The sequence below is a fragment of the Coptis chinensis genome, chromosome 7 (genome assembly GCF_015680905.1).
Source record: "Coptis chinensis isolate HL-2020 chromosome 7, ASM1568090v1, whole genome shotgun sequence".
Lineage (NCBI taxonomy): Eukaryota > Viridiplantae > Streptophyta > Magnoliopsida > Ranunculales > Ranunculaceae > Coptis > Coptis chinensis.
Window position 1 is genome coordinate 10,847,588 of NC_141462.1, and position 6,000 is coordinate 10,853,587.

The following is a 6,000-nucleotide window of genomic DNA, read 5'->3' on the forward strand; positions in this document are numbered from 1 at the left end:
ACCAACTCCAACGCTTTGGTCATCACGCTTTCTTCCTAATACCGGTCTTTACTACTTCCATTGGCGAGAAAAGTGAAAATGCGCTAGTAATTGCATCGGGTAAATCACGATGAAAAGCAATTTGAGCCACGCCTCTTACACACCCTCAAAGCACCGGTCGGGGGTAATCTACCTCACCCTCTTCACCAAACCACATCTCCAAAGACATTTCCTGTTAATAGTTCCAACGTTATCACCCCAAACGCATAAACATCTGACTTGAAGGAGGGAGATGGTTTCTTGGATGCAAGCAACTCCGGTGCACGATAACCCAATACGCATGCATCAAGAATCTGTTCAGTGGTGCCCGTTTGAGTCATGAGGCGATGGAGACAGTAGTCAGCAACTTGGGCATTAAGGTTGTGTTTGATTGGAGCCGTTGCAAATGCAAATCATGGCAAATGCAAAAATCTCATATTTGCCACTGTTTGATACCAACTTAACCCAGTTGCAAATGCAAAAAAGATTTGTCACACCCACTGATTTACCACCATTTTCGTGACAAATTTTGCATTGGGGGGAGTTGCGTAAATTTTGCAACGCCAAAAAATACATGAATTTGCCACCAAAAAAAAAATTTTGCCGCACCAAAAGAAAAAAACCCGACTTCTTCTTCTCCAACCCAACTTTTTCAAAATCTCTCCAACCCAACTTCTTCAAAATCTAACCGGTGAGTTGCGATTTTGTCAAGGAAGAAATCACTTCCTCTCCTGAACAGGTTCGTTCCTCTCTCTTCCTTTTCTTCTTGTTTCTCTATTCGAAAATATATATATTTTTTGTATTGAGAATGTTTTGGCAACTTTTTAGATAAAAAGTTTGTTCCTTCTTGTTCAATTTTGGTACCCATCTCTTTATTTTAGTCAATTTTGAAGTATTTTTTATTTGGGTCCTGCTACTTTGGTTAATTAAGTGTAATTATGAAATTGGGGTGTGAGAATTTTGGTTAATTATTAGTTATGACTTTCATCCAGTGCACGACAAGGATGTTAAGAACAAACTACTTGTGTTCAACCCAAAAATAATAAAAAAACTAATGTATTTCTCTTCCGGCGGTTAAATCGCTACTCGACCGCTACTTTCGGTGGAGGAGGCGCGAGTAGCGAAATAGGTCTACTCGGTCAGGGATTAATCGAGATTACTCGGGCGATTTTTTAAACCGCTACTCGGTCGCTACTCGGTGGAGGTGCGAGTAGCGAGTAGGTCTACTCGGTCGGGATTAATCGGATTACTCGAAATATTTTTAAACCGCTACTTTCGGTCGCTACTTTCGGTGGAGGATGCGTAGCGAAATAGGTCTACTCGGTTAGGGATTAATCGGGATTACTCGAGATGTCTTAATTTTTATGTTATATGTAGCATGTACATGACGCTAGGCAATGTGGCATACAACATGATACAAAATTTTTGCTATCAATATGCTATAGAAATGTTGACATTGTCCATAGTTATTTGACCACTAAATTTTCAGTCAATATCATTGTTTTTCAATCTTTTCTTTTCTTTAACTTGTCATAGTTATTTGACCACTAAAGATTATTTTATACTTTCTTAAGATTAACAACCATTGCATATTTTAAATCACACTTGACGGGTTTTAAATTTTTATCAATCGGGGTTTTCCATATTTTTTGCTTTGTCTTATTGGTCTCAAGCATGATTGTCCATTTAATTAGGTAGAATGCCGAACGACGAAGAGTGGGTTTGCTGTGGTTACCATGATGCTAACAATCATGCAGGCAATGATGTGGTACCAATGGTATAGGAGAAATAAGCAAAGGTTTATAGTTAAGTAGGGCCCTCATTAGAAATTGGGATGCTCGGAGAAACATTGTGTTCACGCCAATGTTCGTGTAGTGACCGTGATATGCTACTTAACAGTTGAGAATGAGAATATTCACATTTGAACGTCTATGCACTCGATTGCGGGCGGTCTGTTAAGGTTGAAGAACAAGTAGCCATTTTCTTACACACGGTTGGGCACGACTTAAGGAATCGGAATTTCGAAGTTCAGTTTTTTAGATCAACTGAAACAATTAACCGATACTTCCACCGAGTCTTAAATGCACTGCTTAGGCTACATAGAGATGAGATACGACCTGCTACCATGGAAAACTCTCCAGCCGACTGTGGTGGACCACCTAAACATTGACACCATTTTTTCCAGGTTTGTTAGCTATATATCTAATGCACATAATGTTAATTAGTAATTCTTTTACTGATGATGGTATATTAATTAGGATGTTGTGGGTGCAATTGATGGCACCCACTTTGAAGCTTACATACCACCTCAAGATCAAGTTAGGTATCGTAATCAAAAGGGTCAGGTTACTCAGAATGTCTTAGTGGCATTTACATTTGGTATGAGATTCACCTATGTACTTACTGGGTGGGAGGGTTCCGCCCATGATGGTCGTTTGTTGAGAAATGCAGTGAGTCGGCCAGGGCATAAACTAACTGTACCACATGGTAAGTATCCTTAAAACATTTCAAACCTCAACTATTTTTTAGTATTATTAAAATTCAGCAATCATTCTAATTAATTTTTTCACATAGGTAAGTATTATCTAGCCCGATCTTTGGGTTCCCGCTAGTTCCACACTTCCTTACACCATATCGTCGGCTGTAAGATATCATCTTAGTGACCAACAACGTAACTCTAGATACAACGGTGCCGAAATGCAAAAGAAATGTATAACTTCCGTCATTCATCTTTAAGGAATGTTGTTGAAAGGACAATTGGTGTGTTGAAGAAAAGATTTGCGATCTTAGGCACGCCCCCACCATGACGCTCTCGACACAAGCAAAGATAATTTGTGCATGTTGTGGGTTGCATAACTTTTTGCTTGATAATAATGATGATATATGGGAAGAAGAAAGAGCAAATATTGAAGAGGAAGGAAATGGAGAAGTAGGCGATGATGCAGGGATAACCATGACTCCGAGTGATGGTTGGACAGCGTGGAGAGATGGGTTGATGGCAAACATGTGGGAGTGTCGAGATGAACGAAATGGAGAAGAATAACTAGTGTATTGTTGGCAATAGTGGTTTAACTTTATGTTTTTTGTTGTTGTTGTTTTGGCAATGTTGAATGATGTGTTTTGCCTCTGGGATGCTTGTATTATTCTGGCTTATGACTTTTGTTATTCTATATGACAGTATGATTCTTTATAGCCTTCCTTATATTAGTAACTCTTTGATTAGATTTGTGTATGATTATCTTAACTTTGTTTTGGTTTCAGGTCCTACACTACGAAGTTTATTGTTACATTTTGGTTTCGTGTCGATATAGAACATTGATTATTATATTAATCTCTTTTGGTTTATTATATTCATAACAATGTCACATAACAATGCTAGAAGCCAAGCACCACGTCCTCCACCCCCACCTCCGCCAATTCCAGAAGCTCCTCAGGGAAAGCATCAAATACGTTGGAACGATGGAATGGACAAGGTCCTTGTCGAAACTTTGTTTGGCATCATTACTGTTCTAGGGAGGGGTTCTCAGAATTCTAATATTTCCAAGAAGGATACTCTAGATCAAGTTGCAAGTGTCGTAACCAATTCTAGTCCTCAAAATGTGGAATGGAAGAATGTGCGCTCTAGGCTAAGGACATTAAAGGGTGCCTACACAGTTGTTGCAGAGTTGCTAGCCCAGAGTGGCTTCTCCTTTAACCATCAAACTAAGTACATTCAGGCTGATGCCGATGTATGGGAGAGGTATATTCAGGTAAATGATCTTGATTTAGCCATTTTGTATATATTTAAACTTTAATATATTTGTCATTAAAGGAAGCTAGCTTCCTAGAGGACTTCACAAAGGAGTGATCACATTATCATTGTAGGCCCACCCACCCACAAAGAAGTTATAAAACCAAGTGGCTTCAACACTATGAGATGCTTGACTTTATATATGGAAACGATTCTGCAAATGGAGGTGGAAACTTTAATGCGCATGATACTAATGCTATACCTATATTGGATGGTAAGTTAAGCGAAATGTTTTTTTTATTTGTGGTTTTCCTTTATGCGATAAGATACTACTAAGCTAATAACTATGTTGTGTGTTTAATTTAATAGATGAAACTGATGATAATGACCCCGTTAATGTAAATGAATATGTTGACAATACTGGAGATGCTACCCAAGCCTCTGGAGTGAATGTGGAAGAAGAATCACTGCGTCAAAATTCGAATGGGCAAAAGAAAAAAAAAACCACGATAGATGTGAACGGCGAGAAAGATATCTAAGACATTCAACATCTTGCGTAAGCTGCTAAGGCAATGGCGAAAATTTGAAGCGACCTCCTAGCATGATGCGAGAAAGTTCATGATGCCTTGAAAGGTCTCGAGTTGTCTAAAGAAAATTTTAAGCATGGAATGACATTCCTTGGAAATAACCCAAACATGGGTGAAATCTTTTTGAGTTTTGATGATGAAGATCTTAGGGGAGTGGCTTTTGAACAACCTTCCAAAGGACTTAAGGCATTTCTTTTGGATTTTTGCTATTACGGTACATGTGATGCGCGCACTTGTCTGGTTTAAGGCATTTCTTTTGGATTTTTTTTGTAAAACACCAGATCTTGTACTTACGGTTGATTTATAAAAGTCTGACATGCCTGTATAAATTGTATATTATACAGTTGCTTAATGATCACCAGTTGCTTTTGTTATGCGATTCCATTTTATGTGTTTGTGATTCCATTTTATTTCAAAATACTTGAATTTGATGTTATGTGATTCCATTTTATGTGTTTGGTTTTGAATTTGGAAGTGTTAGAATTGTTGGAAATTGAATATGGAAGTTAAGAAAAAAAGAAATCGAGGTTCAGCAAATTTCAGTCCCAAACGACATTGCCACACCGTTTAGACTAGGTCCCAAACGGTGTGGCCATATCGTTTGGATTTGAACATTGATAAAAATGAACTTGTCTATTTTTTTGCCTCTTGACCGGTAAAAGCTCGCGCACATTCTCTCTCCTCACCATATCGCTCCATTTTGCACTCTAAGCAATATGATTGGCTCCTACAAAATCGGATGCAATAATAATTAGTGACACCTCCCTAAATTTGTTTAAATCTCCCTAATCTATTTTTATATTATTATGACCTCCTCAAATTGAAAAAAAAAATAACAAAATAAATAAATCTTATCCAAATTCTACCGAAATTCTAACTTTTCTCCTCAAAACTAGGATTGTTATATTGGACCGTTCAATGAACGGGGACCATTTTTATATAATTTTTTTTTCATTTTATTATTATGTATAAAAATTCTGACTTCCAAATTATATTAAAACTTATACAGTAAATTAATTGATCAAAGTTCTCAATGCCAATAATTTGCTATGGATATTAAACAAAACTACAAACATAGAGAAAGCAAAATCCATTAAAAGGTGAAAACTTGCATTGTTGGTTATCAGTGTGGAGAAGACTGGCACGAAGGAGCTCCATTGGCATTTCCTTATAACATTTGCTGCTTCTAACCCCAATTACTGCAACATTTAGACCGACTAAAGAAAACAATTAATTATATTTCTTTGCTTCCACTTATACTTGTAAACGACATATTAAAATAAGATTTTCATATATGAGAAGCCACAATTGATTTTAATTTAAGGGTTCAATCTAAGTTTGTTTTTCTCTTATTCCAAAAACCTACAAAAGAGAAGCAACCTTAGAGTACTTATTTTTTAGTATTTAACCTCAAAATACTCATATCGTCAAATAAAGTTAAGCACAAAACAAAATTTTGTTGAGATCTTACTTGTAGCTAGTAGATCTTATGCATCAAAATCGATTAAACAAAGATATGGAAAGAAAACCCGATAAAGAAATTAAAGCAATTAATTAGTCCAAAATTTGTGGTGTCTTTTAATTTTTTGTTTTTTAATTCTTAGCCCATTAGTATACCTAACACGTGCTGTCACTTTAACCACTTGCATCTCTAATTTCCACACG